Source organism: Onychostruthus taczanowskii, unplaced genomic scaffold (assembly GCF_017590055.1).
Source record: "Onychostruthus taczanowskii isolate IOZ18803 unplaced genomic scaffold, ASM1759005v1 scaffold1, whole genome shotgun sequence".
NCBI classification, from domain to species: Eukaryota; Metazoa; Chordata; class Aves; order Passeriformes; family Passeridae; genus Onychostruthus; species Onychostruthus taczanowskii.
Genome location: NW_024496525.1, coordinates 6,429,902 through 6,453,224, shown reverse-complemented (window position 1 = coordinate 6,453,224; position 23,323 = coordinate 6,429,902). Strand labels below are relative to the sequence as shown.

General features: G+C 39.9%; 1 protein-coding gene across 2 annotated transcripts in view; it reads left to right on the top strand.

The window, feature by feature from the left end:
* Window positions 1-10,837: 10,837 nt before the first annotated feature.
* Window positions 10,838-23,323, top strand: part of SIPA1L1 (signal induced proliferation associated 1 like 1) — a 199,687-nt gene continuing 187,201 nt past the window's right edge. For both annotated transcript variants that reach the window (XM_041397930.1, XM_041397913.1), the window contains exon 1: window positions 10,838-11,054. The gene's annotated coding sequence lies outside the window, so the exon portion shown is untranslated. The remainder of the gene's footprint in view (window positions 11,055-23,323) is intronic.

The following is a 23,323-nucleotide window of genomic DNA, read 5'->3' as shown; positions in this document are numbered from 1 at the left end:
ACAGTATGTGCATATTGACACAAAAAGGGCCTAAATCAATGCAGCCACTTGCAAAATGAAGGGGATACATTGATATGGAACTAATATTAGGTAACATAAGAGAGGAAATTTGAGCCAAAGACTTTAGTGAAAATACTGAAGACAGTCAGAAATGTTATGGGAAGTTTAATATCCACACACAACACGGCTGTACAGGGCTTAAGCTCTCATCTAGAAGATAACATCATGAATATTTTACTCTATGTGCTTGTATTAATTACAGGTTTACAGTTTTAGAAGGGCATTAGGGACTTTTCGAAAAACAGACAGAAAAGAATTTTCCATCATATCTTACTTTTAACCAAATGTGTTTCTCTGATGTTAGAGCAGGAATCTGATTTCTATTAAACCAGCATAAATCTCAAAAGCCCCCATCACTCTAATTTTATGTTGGTGATGGATTTCACTGAACAGCTTTTGTCTCCCCATTTCTTAGAAGCAATAAAGATAACAAAAAAAAAAAAAAAGGCTGAAGGATTTACAGCAGGAAAAACCTGCAAAATTATTGTCTGTACATTTTCAGTTATAATAATCCTGTACAATCATAAACTATGTGGTTGCTTGCAAAATTCTGTAGTGTTATTTGTTCCTTACATAATTGTTGTACTTGTTTCATCAGGGCTTATAATTGCTAATATAAGCACATTTTCAAATAATGTCATAGTAGAAAAATAATTCATTTTTTATGCTAGTTGTCAATAAATTGTAATTAAGAGTTCATATAGGCATGAAATAAAGAGTGGAAAACAAATGACAAAAAGTGACAAAAAGTATTTGTACACAAAACTCATCTCTTGTCATTCTGAGAGCCCAATTTCAGTAAAGGCCATTTAAATATTTAGACAAGAAATACCAGTTAGGAAAAATGCACTGCTGCATTTACACCTATTGTGTTCAATTTGGAAAGTATTGCCAACAGCACCCCTTAGAAGGAACTTTAGTCTGCTTGGATATAGATTTTCTAATGACTACCCCAGCGCAACTACCAGAGAGGATGGCCACATCCAGGATGTCTAGACAACTAATGCTTGCCTATTTTTACAGTTCACTTACATTTCTATTGAGCCTAGAGATCACAGGAGGGCAGAACATAAAAGTTGCTAATCCATTAATGTTTCCCGTTTGTTTCGTGAGAGGGTTATGAATTGTTTCAGTGTTGAAATAGAGTGACTTCAGGGGTTATCAACAGATGCCTCAGATTAATGAATCATAGTTACTGTAATTCAACTAGGTTGTGTTTGGGGTTTTTTTCCAGACACAAGAAATTAACTCCACCAGACAATATCATAGAAAACAATCACTGCAAATTTAACAGCAATATCTGCCTAGCAGGGCAAGAATGGAAGCTCTGTGTGTATTCTTAGTATGCAAATAAAACACACAAAAGTGAAATTGTGGGGGCGGAGGGGAAAGGCAGACATCATAAAGCTTGCAAAGACTCTGTCAAGACAGGAAATCCTGCCATCCATGTGCCTCATAAATAGATCTGTGTCATTAGGTGACTTAGGGGACACTGAACTGAAAGAATATATATTATTCTGCTAAATGGCATGGGAACTCCTAGGGTTTTTTTTTAATACAAAAGCTTGAAATTTGTAAAAGAAGAAGTTTGTTGAAATTCAAAATACCTTTCAGTTCTGAAAATATTAGGTTTTCAGGCCATCCAAAGTGAGGAGAAATGTAAAGTAAGTGAGGAGAAATGTAAAGTAAGTCTGGAGACTATGTGTGTCTGTGTGTGTGTGTGCACAATGATGTCACTAGGACGCCTCATTAGGGCAGACTGACTGACTTAGATTTTAATCTCAGAAAAGCTTTTAGAAAACTGAGGGAAAAACCAAGGATTTATTAACCAGAAAGTGGGACAGGGAATTCTACAGTTTTGACAACAGCCTGAAGTACAAGCATATCAGTTGCTCTAGATCAGAACTGATAAGAATGCCACGAACTTCCAAGTTTTAATTGAGAGAAGCATACACATACATCTAAAATAGTCCCAATCATTTCTGAATAGGTTTTGTACAGTATTATGTAAGGCTTTTATATTTTCTTGAATGAAAATTGAAGATAAGCTTTTATTCAGTTTAAAACTTTTGACCCTTAAAATCATTGTTTTCCAGTTTTGGTAGTGGATAAGACTCAAATACATTTCTTCTCTGCTTTCACCAGAATGAAAGGCACATTTTGGTTTTGGCTGGCATTCTGAGACAAAGTTCATTAGTCTCTTGAAAACTGCAGAATTTTTTTTTTCTTAAAACAGGGTCTTCAGGTCACTTTTTTTCTCAGCTCCCTCCTGTGAATAGCCCAAGGTCCCATTTTACAAGATCCTGTGTATTTTTTTTCCTGGTGAGTCTAATACCACTGGGATTTGATAGTCTTAAAACATTGACAGTACCTCAGGCTCTCAAAATTCCAGCCTGGCATTCATGTTCAACAATGTCTGTAGCCACATCTATCTAAAGTTTATGCAAATACACTTGGGCTTGTTCCTGTAAATAATTTTTGTGTGATTATATAAGCTAATTTAAAAACCATTAAGCACTGAATGAACATTTGTATCAACAAACCAGATTTCTGTGCTGTGAAACCACAATTTACAATAAAAAAAAAATCTTATTGATTCTGCTTGTGAAACTGCCATGAAACTTGATGAAGGACGTGTATGCAAGACTGCATATTTGACCCTTGAGAAGAAAATGTTTATCAAGCAGCAAGAGAATCTTCCCACAGAATATTGTTTTCAGGCCACAGGATACATTCAAAGCTTTCATGTTTTAACAGAGTAACTCTAGGCTAGGCCAGACCCTTCTATTTTCTACCTTAGCAGCAAAAATAAATCTATATTGGTGCACTCATATTACTGAAGTGTAATGCATCATACTCATATCCTCATTGATTTAGTTTAAATAACTCCTGAGTTTCTGCAAGCATACTGGCTATAGGTGTAGGTTGATATAGGTACCATTGCAACATAACTACTTAACAAAAAGCTTGCAACTCATATTTGTGACTTTTATGACCTGTTGAAGAGTCATGGTAAAGAAATTCTATGGCACAAGACAAGACTGCAATTCTCCCTCTTTCATGTATTTAATATGAAATACATGCTGCAAAAATAAAAGGAAAAAATAACTGTCTCTGTACCTGGCACTTTTGCTTTACAGATCCCTGCAGTCATCTTTTAAAGACCACTTCAGTTTCCTACTTGTCCTTAAGCTGAATTCCAGTTGTAAGTTGAATGGCAGTTGCAGTACTAACATCCTCCTGTTTCAGTGCAGGCTTTTTTGGCAAAATATCTGGAAGATGACTTCAAAGCAGCTGAAACCTGATGTACATACAGCAACAGAAGAGGAAGGTGAACGCTGATGTTTGGATGGCACAAAGTGGTCTTATGAGATCTTAATTTATCAGTTGCTTCTAAGTAGCCTTCTGAATCCCGCATCAAGATTTTCAGACCCTGTGGAAGCAGAACCTACACATAAAAGGGTGGTGGCTGGAGCAATCCCACTCTTTGTGGAAACCCTATGGAATTGATACCAGAGGAGAGGAAATTCTGATTTCTACACCTCTCCCTCTCACCCAAATCTTTCTTTTGAACAGAGTGGATACAAGATAAGAAGGACTATTCCCATCAGAAATGGCAGAATTGAAGCCTGAGATCTACAAAAAAAAAAAAAAAAAAAAAAAAAAAAAAAAAATCTGTTGACCCATAGAGATCTAGGATGAGCCATGAGGAACTGAATAACCGAAACAGAAGTAGAGCTACTCAGCATAACTTGCTTCATTGAATTGATGTACTCTGTGAGTGGAAATATACTTTTATAATAGGTATGTTAACTATAGGTGGCTCAGCTCTTTTAAAATAGCATGGAAAAAAAAAATCATGTTTTAGCCATGCTCCAGAATATTTTGTCAGTTTTTGTACTTCAAAAATAACAAAGTGGTTTCTCCCTCTTCTTCCTGCTATATGAAATCCTCAGGCAAACAAGAGAGTGACTAACACCCTTTGCTATGGAAAGAATGAAACTGAGTATTTAGAGAGTTGCCAAATGCCGAATAAACAAACTGATACAACAATTTCCCCCTCTATCTAATATGGTGATCTCAGCTGGAGTTTCAACATCAGTCCCGAAATCCTGAGACAGAACAGTCTTCCAAACAACCAATATCTCTTTGAGTGTAATTTTAGAAGAAGCAACTTACTCTGCTGAAAAGTGGAAGCTGCTGATACCACAATATTATCCTCTCATGGTAACAGTATCATCTCTTTTCACGCAATGTAACTGTTTCTTCCTTAGTAATTTAAGCCGTGGAGCCCTGTGACTGCAATTTGTGATTCTAAAACAGTTCTCGGAATATTTCCCAGCACTCTTAGTGATTGGCAGCTCTGTAAAAAGCGATAGCTAGCCCAACTATCCATCAAACAAATGAATGGTAAGTCATTTGGAATTTCTCCCAATGCTATTCAGTTTTCTGTTGAATTTAATTCTGTTGTGTGTAGGAGAGGTTTCCCAAAGGTTAATAACTGTGTCATTCTATATTTTGCTCAGAAAACAGAGAGCTAGAAAACCATATTTCAGCCTAATTGTATATACAATACTTTTAAAAATAGTCACCTTGAATTATGGAAACACAAAAATTAAATGTATCTGAGGGCTTTTTATTTTATGTTTTCTTCAGAATGAATCATTCAAGTTTGTTTAAGAATGCTGCTCGAACTTTCTAGACATTTCAAAGGATACTGGGTTTTGTTTTCCTCCCCTTTTAAATGAATCTACTGTTAACATCAAAGATAAGACTAGGAGATACCTCCATTCCTTAGTATGACCAGCCCAGAACTCTTTGCTGGAGAGAAAAGCTTGCTAAAGTAGAAATGGGAGGGTATTCTTTCGTTTTGAGATGTTGCCAACAGAAGGGGTACTGCTCTTTTCTGTGTGGACTAAACTTTCCTTGTATACAGAGCAGTTGGGTTATGTTTCTCTCTGGTCCAGATCAATCTCCAATACATATTCTACTTCCCAGGCACATGCTATAAGCATTCTATTGTGAGCTATTCTTGGTGGGAATGTTCTCCATGGCTACTGCTGAAATTTTGCCATTTCCCAGAAAGGAAAGGAAGGATTTCTGGTGCCAGAGCATAAAAGTCAGTACTGAGACACTTTGGACTTTACATGAACATCATCCAGATTGTGTTCTTTAAAAAACATAGAAACAACCCCTGGGGCAAGAATAAAACCACATTTCTTCCTTCCAGCTCACTTGTCTTAAATATTACACTCATTTACAGAATAAAATGGACCTCCTTCTCTACAAAGTGCTCAGAAGAGCTATGAAGAGATGCCAATTTAAATGTTACATTTTAACTCCGTATATGAGCCCCATCAGTGAAGAACAGTCCCACAGAGAAGCAAGACTCAAGGGAAACAGGCAGTCAAAAAAGAGGGTTCAGTAGTCTCAACGTAAAGGGGCAGCTGAACTGAAATCATGTCCTTTTCACCGCTACCACACTCTCTTGCAGGCAGATTTTTCCTTTCAAGTCTAGTCCTTGAACAACACTGATGTATTTGTGCCCCTCATTCTGAGGTTCAACAAATGCTTCTAACCAGAGCAAGCTGCCGCTGCCACTGAGTGAAGGAATCCTACCTGCCTGCCCTCTCGGCTGTTGGTTTCTGTTCCTGTAGTTTGTCCTATCTTGTATCAAACATTTATGAGGCCACAGTCTAAACTGGATCAGGAAACTGTCTGAATGCTAGTGGTTATTTTCCTGCTGGGTTAGTTTCTAGCTAGGAGAAGGTCTCTGAGTTAATGTGCCATAGAGTCACATGAACATCTGTGTAAGCACAAAGGTTGGGGCTGCACAGGGGCAGGTACAGGCAACCAAGAGGAAGAAGGGGTAGAGTGTGGAGTAGACAGACCTACGTCCATTAGCAGTGCCTGTGTATGCCATCTTGTGTTGCTTAAGCCTTGCTCCAGGGGGCCTGGGGCTAGATTTGCAGAAGTATTCACAATTGCAAGTGAATTCCTGAGGAGATGTTCTTCTGGAAAAGAAGAGCTGTCCCTTCCTAACCACATTGGAAAGCGAGGTGGTAGCTATTTGATCTATGAAAGGGGGATAACAATATCACCTTACAGGAAAGGGCTAAAAATGTATTTGTTGCTCTTTGTGAAACACTCTGTTCTGATGAACACTCCAGATCAACCTAGCTGGCAACACATCCACCTGTCTTCAGGCTAGGGAACAACAGTTTGCAGAAAGGAAGGCATGGAGCTGCACTCTGATTTTCCAGGCTTCAGAGAAACTGGGGAGAAAGTTACACAATCATGTAGTTGCAATTCATATTATAGAGTGGCTATGCCAAAGAAATTTGACATAAAGGTATATGCAGATTGTATTTGGGATTTATTACTTTTGCATATTTGAATTTTCATCCCTAATCTTTTAATGCATAGGAAGGGATTTTTTTATTAAATAAAGCAGAGAAATTCTGCTTATGTTGTTTTAAGATACTTGAATGGTATAATTTAATGGCTGACATTGTATCACATCCCTTTCAAATTTGGAACAAAACACCCTTTTTCCAGAAACTTCCCTTTTGTTTTACCTTCCTGTCAGGAAAGGAAATTTTCTAATTTTCCTTCTCTTTTCTTGCATTTTCTCCTAAGCCTGTAGTACTGTGACTGCTTGCCACATTATGCTGACTTACTGTACATTGGTCTAACCAGCCATGTTCTTGTTCCAGGTACTAAATTAAAACCAAAAGGTAACATCAAAATAATATTTTTAAGTAGTCTGATGTGCATCCAAATAAAATGCAGGTTTTTTTTTTTTTTTTTTACAAAAGAAACCTTTCAGCCAAGATTATTAACTGTGCCTTTATTATTGAAAACCCTTCTTGATTCATAAAGTTAATGGCTATGTCATGCCTCTGTAAATGCAGACTTGAGACATGCTCTGAATGTGTGTTTTGCAATTCTTTTCTGAGGAATTTACAGCTGTCTAGGTCCTAAGTGGCTCCCATTAGTACGGTTTGTGGGCTTTTTTCTCTATTCCAGTGGTTTGGCAGACCATAGAAATGCATAAGGATAACGCAGATCCTTGCAAATTGTGAGAAAGAGGCTGCTGACTGCAAAGCAGGACAGACAGGCTTGGCAGGAGGAAGCAGCAATGTGGCTGGGTGCTTCTGTGAGCCCACAGCTGAGAGGTCACAATTCTGGCCTGTCAGACTTGACACTGATCATTTCATTTTGTACTTCCTACTTGACAATCCCTTCGCACCAGCCTTCAGGCTCACCTGCACACTTTGCTCCATGTGCTGCTTTATTGCAAATGCTCCTGCATGCTTTATTTTCAAATCCTTTTTGAGAGAAATCCTTCAATATTTCTACAATGTTAAATTTACCAAAGTGTGAAACATTTCCTTGCGTTTATAAAAAAAATACGTTTTCCCCACATCTAGCTAATGTGTATTTCTCACATTGAGTTTTAATGACTTCAAATACTTTTATGCCCTATTGGTAATTACCCATGCCAATTAAATGGAACAGATTTAATTCAGGATGAATTCTTATAAGCTGCAGAGAGTTTCGCTTTAAAATGCCTCTGAAGTCCCTTAGAGAGTTCAAATGACTGTATGAGTTGCCTAGAATTATAACTGGTGAAGTCAGGGAGTGTTTATATCTACTTGATATCAGAAAAGGCCTGTTGGTGAGTGAAAAAAAAGAGAAAAAAACACAGAAGTTACAATTCACAAGATGCTGCCTTTCCTGCCAATTCTGGCTAAAGAAGTTGCCTCTTGTCCCTGTCCCCAGTGCCCCACAGCACAGCTGGCCTTTCCTTATGGCAGTATAACAGTTTGTGTGCTATAAACTGGATTACTGAAATGATCCATATGAAAGATGGACTCTAATCTCCAGGGCAATAATGCTAGAAAACACTCCAAGAACCTAAAACCTTCCCCACATACAGAGACTTCCTGAGAGAATGAATATCCTGGAATACACTGATCTTGGGCTCTGTCAAATCATCTCTATGTGAATTGCTTCATCTGTTTTTCTGGGGAGCTGTATATCCAAATTGTAATGCTTCTTGGAAGGGTGTGCTGGATACAAACTTTCACATGTTCATTGTTCATCAGTGAATAAATTACACACTCAGTTTCAGGGTGGTTCAGGTTCTTAGTCAGATTTTCCCTGTGCTTCCAACAGCTCCAGCCAGCTGTACTCAGAAACAGTCCTACTATTTACCCTTTCATAAAGCCAAATCTTCAGAGAGCAACATAAAAATTAATTCACTCTTACCTTGCTCTTCTGAGGTAAATAACTGTGTCATTTTCCCTTTTTGTTTAAAGGACAATACTAAACCAGAAATTAAGTGACTTGCCTATGGTAACACAGCAAGTTAGTGGCAGAAGAAGGGTTGGCATTCAAAAATCATTGGAGTTTTGAGGCTTTTCTCTACACAGGGAAACTAGCTGTGTATCCTTCATTCTGTAACAGCTAGTCAAGCAGAAACTGGTGTGTGACTGCTCTATAAAAGAGAAGAGAGTCCTTTTGTTCTGGAATTAGGTGTGCATTATTGAGGCAAGATAATTATTTTGGAGTTATCCTGTTGTCCTTCTTATTTTAGATCAGCTCTTCTGATGACTTTCTTACATAGGCCGGGGTTAACCTCTAAATTCTCCTTCTCTCCCCGCCTCAAGCCTAATTAATAACTGCTTATTATAAAGATACAGCAAAGTTTGTACTTCCACAAAAAGAAAATAAATGAGTTCTGGATATTCTGACACCTGTGAGAACACATATTGCTCTTGAGTGCTGCTGGCCCCAAATCACAGCTCTGGATGGGGAGAGTCATGCAAGGGGGAGAGTGTGGTGAGAACAGCATCTCGCAGCAGCAGCCCTCACACCGGACCCCTGCAGAACCAGATGTCACCCTCGCAGGGATTCCCTGGGATTCAGGGAGATGCTGCAGGGGCCCAGGAGCAGGAGCCAGCTCCTGGCTGGCCTGCAGGCAAGGGTGTGTGCAGATAGCACACAGGCTGGGCTGGTGCTGCGTGTCAGAGCCTCTCCCTCCCTGTGCGCCCCTTCTGAATGTCTTCCTCATCTGAAGATCTGACGCAGCAGCAGTAGGGTGTGAAGGAAGATCATACAAACCGTTTGAGAATGTGCTGGCCTCATTAACCTCATTAAAGAACTTGCAAGCCAGAGCCTCACTATCTAAATTCCTCTGATGAAGGCAAATTCAATAACTGCACACCACAGTTCCTGACATTGCAGTCACATCCAGTACTGTTGTGTGTATGAACCTGAGGCCTGTAAGCCTCTTTGGACTTCCCTTTATAGGACTGGGGCTCCAGCTGCCAATAAAAAAGTTTTTATTTGAGTGAAAATCAAAAAACCCCACATTCTTTTAAAAGTAAAAAATCACTTCAGGTGGGTGATATAAGAGAAATATATTTAAATACGGAAAATGTTCCTGCTTTTTTTTTTTTTTTTTGACTAGCTTGTCAATTCTACTTTTTCTTCCATGCCAGAGCAGCACTGGGATCAGTTCTTTGTCCATCCATAATGTTTCTTCTTCTCAGGAAAATGAGATTAGGATTGTTTTTTCTGACCCCATAACACCTGCAGGAGTCATGACTTCAAGTGGAGAACCTGTAAAAGAGTGATTGCTCTCTGGAAATCCAGATATTTTTACAGTACCAAACACCATGATACTTAAACATCAGTTCTGAAGATCCATTAGGAACACCTTCAGAAGGTATCAAGCCACATGGATCCGTGTGTAAGTTTTGTTGGTCTTTGCTGTCTGGACATTCCTGGAAAGTGAAGGGGATGTGAGGCGAGCATCTCTGCGGCAGAGCAGCTGCTCACCGCAGCTCGGCTGCTCTAGCTATCACCATGCTGCACACTGCTGGAACGTAGCCAGTCCAAATCACAGTGTCCTAATTTCAGGGAAAGCTTCACTTAAAGTGGTTGAACTGAGATTGTTAATGTTCTGCCAAGCCAAGGACGGTAACAACCATTAGCAGAGTTTCCAGAATGTGTTACCCTCAGCTTGTGTTCAAAATTCTCGCCGTTTGAAAACAGAGCAGCGTTCCTGCAGAGCAAGGGCTGATGTTTGCGTATGCTATTTTTCAGATGTGCCTTCCCACATTTTTAATTTGTTATCTGTGATGGCTATCTAAGGGAGAATCCATTTTAATTTGACTGGCAGCAAAAGACCTTGGGATATACTATCCGTATGGTACCGGTAGGTTTGGACTTTGTGTTAGCAACCGCAATGACCTTCTCCCTACAGGTCTCCAGGAGGCTGGAAAGTGATGTAAATATCAAAATGGTAAGAAGTCAATCAAAAGGCAGGGAGCTCGGCGCGGGCCTGAGCCGCCCGCCGGGCCCGGCGCTTGGCTGTTGCCATGGGAACGCCGCCGGAGCGCGGGCGGGCTGCGGGCGGCCCCTCTGGGGAGCCGCCGTGCCGCTGGCCGAAGGGGTGTGAGGGTGGGTGGGTGGGTGGGTGTGCGTGCGGGGGAAGGGTAGCGGCCCCCAGCCCCGGGGCTGCGCGGCCCCCCGCCCGACTGAGGTTAACGGCGGCGAGGGCAGCGGGGTCCGGGTGAAAGTGGCCTTCTGAGCTCCTCCCGCCGCAGCGCCCAGAGCCGGGCGGGGGGCGCCTGCCCTGAGCGCCCCCGGGGCGGTGGGAGCCCGCCGTGCCGGCAGCTCCGGGGCGCGTCGGCGGGGGTCCCCCTGCAGCGAGCCGTGCCGGGTGCTAGGTTCCGGATTTGTGTCTCTTTTCTCCGCAGGAAAGGCAGCCCCGAGCGGGAGCAGCGCGGCCGGAGGCGGCGGTGAGCGGCGGCGGCCCGGCCCGCTGCGCTCCGAGGCGGCGGCTCCCGCGCTGCCCGTCCGTGCGGAGGCGGCCGCGCCGAGGGCGCCCTGCGGCGGGGGACGCGCTCCCCCGCGGCCCGGAGCGGCACACGCCGCTCGCCCCCACGGCTCGCTAGATAACTTGTCTCTTGTTCGCCCCCGTAAGTTGCACTTAAACCTTTTTTTTTTTTTTTTTTTCTTTTCCTTCCCCTTCTTTACTTTTTATAGCCAGCGAGGGTGTAGTGGGACCGGTTTTGTTCCGAGCCGGTGCTGAGACCGCAGTAATGATAACCATTAGGTGATTTGGGGGCAGTGCCGGTGGGGATGTTCTGAATGCTGCGCTCACGAGGAGGCGGGGTGGAGGAACAAAATGTTTGCGGATGGTTGATTTCTTGACTGGGAGCCTGGAAAAGTGGGAAAACAAGGAATGCCTTAAACTGAATCTTAGGGGGAAGGAGGAGGTGGAGAAGCAAGGAAAGGTGGATGCGAAGGCGAATGATTACATTGCCTTCGTAAGCCGAGTTTGTTTGCTCTTTCCCTCTTTTATATTGCGTGTAGTCCTGATGTTAACGTTCTCATGCTATATTTAAAAATAACTGTGTTGTTTGTACTGGATATCTGTGGTGCAGCTTCAGCTCATGTAATGAGGAATGCACTCATTCATGTCTGGTAAAGCAGCGACACAAAATGGGAATTGCTCAACTTAATGAAGATCTCCTTGTATAACCTTGGCCACAACATCTGTATGTTTTAGTTTGAGGAGGCACGTTTTAATCCATAGAATAAAGCAGAGGCATTTTTTTTTTTTATAATATTGCTTACCAAATCGTGTTTCAAAAATTTTACCTGCAAAATCGTTTTAAAAAATTTGAGTGATGCTGCTTTAATGAACCGGTTACCGCATGCTGAATGAAGTGCATCTGTGAGCACGCAGCCCTAGTTGATAATACAATGCAAATTTGTCTTCAGAGTAAAGGTGTCGGATTTCATTAGGTTCCAGATCTGTATGGATGAAGCAAGATTGGTGTTTGCTTTAGAAAGCAGCCCTTTCATGGTGGGATTTTGATTGATTTTATTTTTCTAACTATGGGAATTAAGGACTTGTTTCCTTTAAATTAAGGCATAAACCAGTTTTGTGAAAGGGAAAAGAGGTTTTGTTGCAAGTACTGACTGGGTAGCAAGTATCGTTCTCTCAGGTGGAGAGTTTGGTTGTTATTTATTTGGAATGTATTGCTGGGTTAGACTCCATTCCCCTTCAGCTGAAGTGGTGGGAGAGACATGTGAAAGTATTAAGGTAGGAGTTTGTGGCAATTGTAATCACTGAGATCTCTTAAGCTGTGTTTGTTTCAGTGTCAAGGCTTTTATGCCTTAGGCCATCAGATGCCATACCAGTTATTAATGTAGAAACAGTGTGGGAACTTCACAATAATTTTTTCTTGATTTCAAAAAAAGACCCCATAGGTTCTGTTTAGGTGAAGCTAAAAAGAGAATTTTATTGACTGAATGTTTTGTGTGTATGCTGTGTCTCATTTTGGTGATAGGAAGCTAGGGACAGAAGATTTTTTTTTGCCATTTGAAGTGTTTATTTATGGCCAGTTGATTAAAGGATGTGCACTTAGTTGCTCAACATTGCATTAAGAAGGTTTTACTGATGCTAATAAAATGCTTAGTTTCATCATTGCTATTTGGGATAGGCATACTTAGCTCTCAGTTGTGGTTCATAAAACCTCTTAGATCATGAAGTCAGAAGCAAAATGGGATGTCAGCTCTGACTATTGTAGGGCTGCAAAATTTGCTTGATGAAAAAGGCTAGCAGGTGTAGAGGCAGGCACTGACACAGACCTGTGAAAGGGTGGAGATGCAGCTAGGAGTGAAGACTTAGTATGAGGACATGTAATTCATGATCTATTTTTTCTATAATAAAAGGTTTTATTGGAATTTCAGTCGTGCATCGTTGGTTCTAGGCTTGAAGAGCTTTTTTCTCCCCCTTTCATGTTTATCTGAAATGTTATTTTAAGGTTTGGGATTAACTTTTGGGTAGCTGTTGTTTTAAAAGCTGTGTTCAAATGTGGCCTCTTGCCCCTCCTGCAGCTTTTCTAGGAGTGCTTTTGTTTTCCATCATTCTTATAAGCATTCTGCTGGCACTTTGTTCTTTGTAGCTCTTATTGTCTTCTCAGTTTTGTAAATCTGTCTCAAGTATATCCTTTAAAATGTCAATTTCAGAACTATTAGTTTTGCTACTATGGCAGAATTTTTTGTTTCTAAGATAGGAACAAAACTTAAGAACGTGGAATATTCCAACTGGTTATTTTGAACTTTAGTAAGGTTATGAGGATCATTTTAGAAATACATTGGGAAATTTTGAAGTAGGCTAGTAAGAGAATGGTTTGAGGCCCAGTTGAATTTCTTTTCTATTCCTCTGTTTTGTCCTATAGCATGTCTATTGTAGAGAAGAAAAAAGAACAGTTTTCTCCATATCAGTAGTTTAATCCCTTCAGCAAGGGGTTTGCTGCAAGCTATTGAGTTCTTTCTGCTACTGGTTAGAAATTGGGGATGCCCTACTGGGGTAAAGAAGCAGAGCTTCTGCCTTCATCAAAATTTCAGTCACACAAGTTGCTTTCCCTAATGCTGATGTGTTCAGAGGTTGAAATTTATTGTCATTGACCCTAAGTGTTGGTTGTTTGGCAAACAGTTTTGGTCTGTTTCCTTGGCCTTCTTTGCTTCAGGCAGATTCCTTTTATTTCTCCCCAGCTCTTTAATTGAAATATTTAAAAAGTCAATACGACAAAACTTAATTATCTTAAATGTTTTATATCTTTGCTCTGTTTAATTCTCTGTGTTTTAGATTTTTGTTTTATTCATTTATTTTGAAAGCCATTTATTTAACTTGTTAGTAAGTTATGACAGGAGTACAGCAATAGTAAGTGCAGTTATTTTTTTTATCAGTGTAAATACATAATTTTAAGAACTGCTAGGTGAGGGTTTTGTTGATTTTGCATGTAAAATTAATCATATGCTCAGTATCTTTCTGTGAGGAAAAAAAGTTATGTTTTTCTGTATTTTATGTTTCCAGGGAGATTTGACTTCAGTGACTTGATTTCAAATATATCTCTCCTAAATTGCAGCTTTTAAATAATCCTAAGCTTTATATTTCACAAGAGTTCAGGGTAGTATTTGAATGAGGACTCTCTAGCTGGAGGTTTATAAAGTGGGCTTTGATGGCTCTATGAGACTTGAGATATTCTCTAATGAAAGGCAATCAGTGTTTTTTGGGGGTGCAGCCTTACCAGCGATGATGACAATAATTTTTTATTTTTAAGTTCTTATGCAGCTGGCAGCACAAGACTAATGCAGTTTGTAGCAGTTTTGGTGTTAGCTTTGATAGTAGTTTTGCACTGTGAACTTTGGGAAACCCGTTAGGAGCTGCAGAGACTGTAACTGTGTTTTTGAATATGAATCAGCAGATAAAATGGTTTTAGATGTCCCTTTTTTGCATATGTAAAGCTAAATTATGTCATTGTCTCAGTCTCTTTAATACTGGATTCTGTGGCACAGTTTACTGAGTGAGTTACTTGATTTAGAGTCTGACACGTCTTTTATGTTAAGTGTTAAGTGAGGCTAAGCATTTACATGTCTTTGTTTTCTTTATGGAAGCGTGTTTTAAAAAGCACTTCTTTTGAATGCAGAGACAGAACACTTTTCATAATCTTGGTAGCTGTTGAATTGTATGATTGCTAACCAAGTATTTGTCATGGTTCTTTCAAGGGTCTGAGTCTGTAAGTGGAGTGGAGTTCTGCAAAGCTGTGTCTTCCTACTCCTTCAGCTCCTGCTGGATGCTGCAGTGCAGGAGTCACAGCTGTTGTTCCCTGCACAGTGGATGGATGTCTCTTTTCAAGAGAAATCAAGTTCCTGAAAAATGCATGGCTGTGTAGAAAACTTCTGAAAGTGTATCGTAGAGAAAGGGTTGTTACTGACACTATTGGTTCATGCCTAGGCCTGAGAGGCACTTTGAATTTTTTGTTGATGTTTTAATACTCTCTTACTTTTGGTCTTAGTCTCTGTAGAATGGGAAGAATGCTTTCTTCAGGTGGATTGGAGAGATGAGTGGAATGATTTTTGCAGACCAAGTTTTATAAGTTTTAAAAACTTAAGCTACTGGCATGTATCATATAGTTGGTTTAAAGTTGGATTGTTCTTCATTAATCCATATGGTTTACCTTCAGTGCTCAAATAGCTTTTGGAGGTGTTTAAATTTTGTGTTGTTTATTTACCTTTTGAGGTCACAGGATTTGTATCTCAAAATACTGACATAAACCTCAGAGAAACTGGTTGTTACTTTATTACTGCAGCTGTGAGATATTAACTTTGAGCTTGTGCTTTAACACAGGCTTTTAATTTAGTGAAAGCTTCTTCAGTCAACCCTAAAACAATCCTGTTTTTCCTAACTTGTGATGTTATAGTGGATTAAAAAATCCAAAAACTAACCAAAATCATCAGGGAACAAGTTCTTCTTCCAGGCTGCTAGTAGGTATGGGTCAGAAGTTGAGCATAACTTGGAGAAAAGTTGCCTGTTGGGTCTGCCTGTGAGACTTAGTTATGTTTAATGTGCTTGGCTGGATTATTTTAATATTTGCTTTTCTGGGTGGGAGAAACTGCCAAGCATCTTCCTTTGCTGTGTAGCCTGCCTTGCTGCCTTCTCTGTGCAGTGGATGGTGAGGTTCCAGGAGGTGCCAAGGGCTGCTTTTGTAGCACTGCTCTGCTCTCCGAGTTCCTCGAGTCATGATGCATTTTACAGCACCGTAAGCTAAATCAATTGTCTTTTGACTTTTGAATAAATAATGACAGGCTTATTGTATGCTGATGTGATGTGAAATAGGATTAATACAGACCTTTTTTTATGAGTGGCAGATAATATCTGTAAAACGATTGCTGTGGTGGCAGAACTTTCTGTATGCCAGTTGTTCACATCAGCAGCTTTGGTACATATCTTGGGTTTTCTTGTTAGCAGTCCTACAGACAGCTCTCTCTGAAGACTTACAGACACTTTTAATACATACATTTGTCTATTTGACCAAAGGTTGCTGTTGTGGTTTAACCTCAGCCAGCAACTAAGCACCAGAGCTTAGCCCCAAGAAGATTTTTAAGTTGTTCTTGGAACTTTTTCAAATGATTGCAGTTTTATTTTTGTATTGTTTTTATTATAAGGTACTGGTCTTACTTGCTCATTCAAAATGAACTCACACTGTCACTGGAAGTATTTGGTGCTGATCTGTGTTGATTGATGTTTATGAGAGAGGTTATTTCCTGGTTTTAAACTTTTTTTTTTTTCCTTTCTTTTTGTTTAAAAGAGTACTTCCATTTGATTTCAAAATTGCTGTTTTATATGCATGGTTTTGTCACTTGGTCTTACTGTAGCAAATAATTTGGCACAGTAGACATGGGTCTCTGGCTGAAGGTGGCGGCATCAAGTCTCCCAGATCAAAACTTTTTGCATTTGAGCAGTTTTACTTCAGACAGAATTTAGTCTGGTCTCCTGAATTGGATGCTGCCTACACAGAAGTGGTTTGTTGGCTTGGACCTCTGTGACCATTAAGGTTTGGGTCACATTTGGTGAACTTCTGGGCCGGGATTTTTAGCTTGGTTTCCTCTAGGAGAATTCTGGTTTATGGACACCAGAAAACTTATATAAATTAAAATGAATCATTCTGAGGGTGACAAAGCATTTAACAGACCACCCCAGAGTGACTGGTGAGTGTCCATCGTTGGAGACTTCTAAAGCTTGACAGGACAAAGCCATGAGCTCCTGAAGCAATGTGGCAGCCAGCCCTGCTCCAGTGGAGGTTGGACTCCTGGGTTAAACTCTGCTGGCTGCTAGCTGGTGATAGCTGGAGGGCTCCTCAAAGGGCACTGCTGTTGGAAGTGCTATTGTAGGTACAGCTTAAACAGCTTTAAAAAAAAACCTTGCTATAAGGATGGTTTTCCTTTTTTGAATTAATGTGAAACACTTTTCCTTTGGTGTCCAGCCCATTTTGTGTCTCTTGCAGGGGCAGCAGCAGCACTGCTGGTGGCTCTCAGGTTGCAAACCTGCAACAGGAAACCCCCTTTCCTTTATCTTCAGGCTCACAAGGGGGGCAGGGGGTTGTGTGGGTACTTACTTATTTTTCCTCAAGAGACTCATGTAAGCAGAAACATACACATCTTGAACATTTGCCTTTTGGCAGGGCCACAGAACAAATTTGCTTTTACTGAAGAAACTGGCAAAGATCAGACTTTTTTTTTTTTTTTTTTTTTTTTGTATTTCTGAAGTGTAACATAATTTTGTCTGCATGTTTAAAAATTAAAGAAGACAATGGGTGATGAAACTCAGACTGCAGACTTAAATATGTTAGTGCTATATAAAAGTTATTACAGTTCTTATCTCTGAACTGTTTAAAGATCTCATTTTGTTTTTGTGCACAAGGCTTCTCTCCTCACTTTCTGAATTACCAATCTATTTTTTTTTTAAATTTATAAAAGCTAAAATGTCTGATACTATTTTTGGAATATTTTTGCATGTATCAAGTGAGAGACAATACTAGACCTTAACAAATAAGTCCTGGAGGGCCTTCCCTTCTTCTGCTGGATGCAGTTGAAATTTCTGGGAGTATTTTTCTTTTCAAATTGTAAGGGCTGAAATAGGATTTTATGCTTCAGTCCATGCTGAAGAACTGCATAATTGTGCAGAAGAGAGTTATGGCATTTTCATGCCATAAAAAAAATATATCTTCATGAATGACATGATACTGGCACTGATAATCTACTTTCCAAGTGTATTTAACAGCTTCTTGTATGAATCAGAAAAAAATAGTTCAATAGTCTGCACTGTATTGATCATACAGCAGCTGGAAGAAAGAGTGAACCACGATGCTTTCCCACAGCTTTTGCTGAAGAAAACATTTAGAAGTGAGGAGAAAAGGAGATACTTCTGTAAAAGGTGTTAACATAGTTTATCCTTTCCTTGGATGGTTTTTTTTTTTCCTTGACTCTTTCCCTTCTTTTGCCTTTTGCAGTCTTTGAAGAGGGGACTGTTGACAGAAAGTCTGTTCTAGTTTTGTTTAACCTTCCTCCCCCTCCCTGACTTCTGCATTGTCTTGTAGTGTAGTCATTGACTCTGTACTCGTAGCTCTGGGAATTCCCAAATCTAGTACTCTTTGTTGCATTGCCATACAGAGGTGGTAGGAGAATCTTTGCTAGGATGCCTCTGTTAATATAAACAAAAGGCAAATGCTAGTATCACCTTAAAACATGCCATCCATTTCAAATTGAAAAGGCTTTACTAAAAATTCAGATCTGTGGGTTTTTAGTGCTTGCCTGTACAGTCACATGAGTGTTTGTGTAGTCTGCAGAAGTACCTGCAACTATTTGAACTGTGATACACTGTGGAAAAATTTGAGAGCCTTAAGTTAATGCTTGCCTTATTATACAATTACCTCCCTGTCTAGGTAAAGCCAGAATATCTGCAGAGCTTCACAGGGTTTTTTATCATGTGCTAAAATGAAATCACCAGGACTTTTTTTTAAATCCTGTACTATTGTACTTTTATTTTCAGCTGTAAATTTAAGGTTAATTAATATGCTAGATAACATTTGAGAACAGGGACAGATTATTCTGTCTCCAGACAAGAGTTTTGGGATTGGGTGTGAACATGCAATAATGTACTCTGTGTTCTAGATTTAATCACTTGTGTATGTAGTGTTGATGCAGTAAAGACTTTCAAATTTGTTGGTAATTTAAAGCACGTCTCCTGTAAAACAAAGGTGTGATAATAAGCAGTTATTAAATGTTGCGAAGGGTGCTCACCATTGTTATTTTAACAGAATTTAGTCATTATCTACTGATTGCTGACATCATTAAATACATTTTTTTAGTATACAAATTGATACTTCACATATCTGAGCAACTGAATTGGGGTTTTCCATTCTTGGGTTGTTGATGTATCTTTGGTTGTGCAGGTTAAGTGCAATGACTTGCCTCAGACTGCCAACAACTTTATGCCTGCCAAGGGCAAGAGGGCACATACTGTGAATGTGCTTTTTAACTGAGACATAGAATGCATCAGTTCTGACAATAGGGGTGGGGGGAAGCAGTTATCTTAATTCATTTAACTGCAGTTGTGTGGAGCTGGCTACATGAGAATTGCAGGCAAAGTAAACATTGCGTCTTGTAGAAGCACAGTGTGGCCAGAGATAAAAAATGTCTGAAGTGCTGGGTGAGGGAAGAGAGCTTAACAGTTCCTTATTTTGTGTAAACCTGCACTTTGCTTCAAAAACCCACAAAGAATTGATAGTAGTCATCAAATATTCCCAGGTATGGTGCAGTCGAACTTTAGGTGACAGCTGTCTTTGTGTTCTTGAAGCATGGCCTTAAGTGACTTGGGGTTAAATAGACAGACCTCACAAACTGATACAAGTACTGAAATTTAGGAGCAGTTGAAGGAATTCTTAGATAAAATTCTCATTTAATCTTTCAGTTATGAGTAATAGGAAGAAGTAATTAGAATTAACAAGAGTCAAACGTAGAGTAATTCTAAAACGTAGAACTAGTGGACACATGTAAAATCAAGTAATGTTTTGATCACTTACTTATTTGGAACATATTGGAAGGTAGTGTTGTGAACACCAGGGATGCTGTAGAGGATAAAAGCAATCCAGAAGCATCCAGAGTTAGCATGGGTAATGGTTTTTGGTAGAGAACAGTACTGATGAAAGCAATTTTTCGACGTGTTTAAATATTGTAGCTAAAACTATATGAACAAGTCAATCATATAATCTGTTTCTGCCTCTCCCTTCTCTCCTTTTCCTAAGTGTTAAAATTTATGAAAGAAGGGTCCAGAGATGTCTCATTTTCTAGCTTTAAAAGTGAGAGAAGAGTTGAAGATATGTTTGAAGGGAGGGAGGTGGGAGAAGAATCAGCACAACTCGATAAAAATGATGCTTAATGCTTAAAATTCTGAATAGTTTCTTAAGTTTGGATCCTGCTTTCTTCGAGAATGCTTAGCTTATTTTTCTAGGTGTTGTCAGAAAACAGAACTAAATTAATGCTTTTTTGAAATGTAGCTAGAAATTAGAACTTTATTCCTTGTAACAAAGAAGTTACATGAGGATTGTATAAACATTGCACTGGCTTGTGTGGTTTTTCATGTTCACATTTTTACATGGGGAAAGAAGAGGACTTGTGAAACAGTGCTGTCTATTTCAGTGGCATTTTACAGGTTTCATTAAAAACTCTGCAGCAGTATGTGGGTGTTATGTGCTTGCCAGTGAAGTGTAATTTATTGTTAGCATTTAATAGTACTTTTGAAAATGAAGTAATGGTATATGTAGTATAATGCAAAGTACCCTTACGTAGTGGTTGGTTTCTGCATTACAGTATTTTCCTGCTGCTGATGAAGGAGGTACAAAAACCTCTTTGTGTTAGATGTTCAAAGTTGTTTTGTCAGGTAGAAAAATTCTTTCTGAAGGTGATGGTGGTTTTTTTTATTGAATCCAGTGTTAGTGCTGAGTGACTGTTCTGTTGGTTTAAAAATGTTAGTAGCAGTAGATATCTTGTTTGCTGTAACCTCTCTTTGTTATCACCACGGTACTTAGCTGAGATGCCAAAAGCTCTTAAAATACATTGCAGCTTCAAGCAGGTTAGATGCTTAAATACTGGCACCCTGGGTTGCAAGTCAGTGTGTTTTATTATCCCTGTGCTCAAAATTTTGAACCAGAGACTCAGGATACTATTGAAGTGCCACTGCTGTTCAGTTTATAGTGTTGTTAATTAGTGCTGAATGTCATTAAGATGAACATATGCAGTGCTAATGAAACTACTTCTGAAATTGAGCTATTGTCATTATCTCACTGAATGGTGGTACCGAAAAGTTGCTTGTCTCTGCCCCATGAGGAAGATAATTGAGAAGGGCTTACACCGTTTGGCTGTCCCTTGGGAAGGGAACATCTGGTCTCCGTCACCTCTTCTGAGACACTGGACAGTCAGAGACTTGGCTGCAATGGGAGGGACTAGCTTAATAGCAATATACAGCTTTGAGCATACTCTCTTCTCAGGGCCTTTGCTTGTCTTGTGAACACAAATTACTTGTCCAGTCTTGTGATTACATGTAAGGAGCAAGCTGTTGCTTCTGGTAAGGTTAATATCATCTGATCTGCTCCTTTTTTGCATATAGGAAAGAAGGGATTTTTGTGGGGAAGGTTTTGTAAATGATTTCTCCTAGTGGCAGAAGCAGTTACTTCTGGGATGAAGTTTGATTTCTTTATATCTCACTCCTCCTCCTCCCTTAGTTTTAGACTATTCTATCTGTCTTGATATAAAAGAAAGGGGAAATGAATCAAGCAGGATAATTACAATATTGACAACAGATAAGTATTTTGTACTTGTGTCTGTACTTTCATGGACTGGAAAAGGCCAAAGCCGTAATTGGACATCTTAGGCAAAATGCAGAATCATCTAGATAACTAATGTGGTGCAGCATAGTTGCATGATAGTGATGCTGCTCTGCATTGCATGCACTCTATTTATAACGAGAGGTACTAATGAGATGGTATTTTGATGTGACATTACTGTAATGTCAGTGCTTTGTATTCCTTCATTAGTTTACCTCCTTGACTTTGTGAAGTAAGGAAATGCAGGTGCCCTTGAGCAAGGTGTCTTAACACACACATGAGAAATCTCTAGTAGTGTTCAGAGCAGAAGCTGCCTTGGGCTTTAGGTTTCATTCTGCTGTGGACAAATTTATTTATAACTAGCTGTAAAGCTGTGCTGGAGACTCTTGAGCCAGCTCAAAGGAAGGCTGGGACTACATCTGCAGTTTTTTGCTCCCAAGAGTGGCTCTGCTCAGCTCAGACTCCTGCTGTTTGCTGGGAACAGTCCTTGGCCTCTTGGGACTGTGCATCATGTGCATCACTGGCCCCTCAGTAAGCTTGAACAAAACCATGACAGTTATGGATTAATGCTCAGGCTTGTGCCCTGGACTTATTTTATTTATTATAGCTTTAGCTCTCAGTGCCTACATGGCACAGTGTAATGCTCTGCTGAGTTTGTAGATGCATGTTTATAGCATTTAATGGCAGGAGCGTAGCATTGCACGTGAGCCTTCCTCTTCAAGCCCAGGGACAGGGTTGGGCTAACGTGGCTGCTGCCTTTCTGGTTCTGCTGTTAGTCCAGCAGTTTTAGCTCAAAGGTCAGAAGATCAATGGTACAAGCATAGTACCTGGCATGCTGCAAATTAGGGTAATACTGAAATAGATTGCCTTGAATTTTAATTGCCTGCTAGATAATCCCTGTTTTAGTGAGCTCCTCTGCATCTTGACCTGTAGAAATAGAGAATGAGAAGGTCCATAAAACTGCAAAAGGAATCAAACAGAATGCATGCAAATGCTTAAAAATTGTCAAATCTGAGACCATTAAAATGTATTTTAAAGCATTCCTTTAAATCTGGATTAATATCTGGTGTAGGCTCTCAAGACATCTCCAGAAATGGTGTTCAAAAGATAGATGTGAAGTACTGCCTGGCTGTACTCCAGAGTGTCTTTGTTGACACTGCACCCTGTGAGAGTCAACCAGCATGCCTCGCACTGTCACTTGTGGGTTTTCCATTTGAGCTTTTCTCTAGTTCTAGCAAATGCATGGATAGTGTTCTTCAGCTCGGCACCAGCTCGGGTAGCTGTGCTGCACAGCAGTCACTGCTGGGGTTGCAGTTGCTGTGTTCTGCATTTCCCATAACAGGTTTGATGTTTGAGCAAGGTTGCTCTCAAAGTTTTTGGTTTGCTATGGAAACCAGCGGAGGTGGTCATGCTCTCTGTGTTCCTTCAAGTTTGCTTTTTTCCTTAACAGTTCTTTCTTCTCCCCAGCTTCCTAAATATTTTGGATTTGCTGGGCTTTGGTTTAGCCCCTTATGAGGTCTTAAAGTGTCCAACAGGTCTTGTAAAGGCAGACTAATGAGTGGGTGAGATTGAGTCCCAGCAGTGGTGAGAGCTGTAGCACACAAAAGGATGTTCTAAGCTGTCAGAGAAGCTGTGTGATGAGTACAATTTCATGGGAGGAACTTTAGCTGAAGTGTATGTGTTTTTATATATCAAATCTGAGATTTGAAGGTACCAAGACCTTGTTAGTTCATGTAATTGCTTGTTCTGTATAGATTTCTGTCCAGTCTTCCTTCCGGAAAATGTGCAGAAGATAAAATGTAGTGGGAGCCTGTAGTGGTATCTGTGTTTAGGTTGCTCAATAGTTTCTGTAGCTAACTGTCTTATGCAATCTCTTTTTCTTTCCCTCCAGTATGGTTAGTGCTACTGCTGTGTGAGCAGCTTTTGTAGTTTTTTTTGGTAAAGGAAATCACTTTGTATGAGGGAAATTACCTTTTCCTCCTGGAGAATTTTGAAATACCATGCCTCCC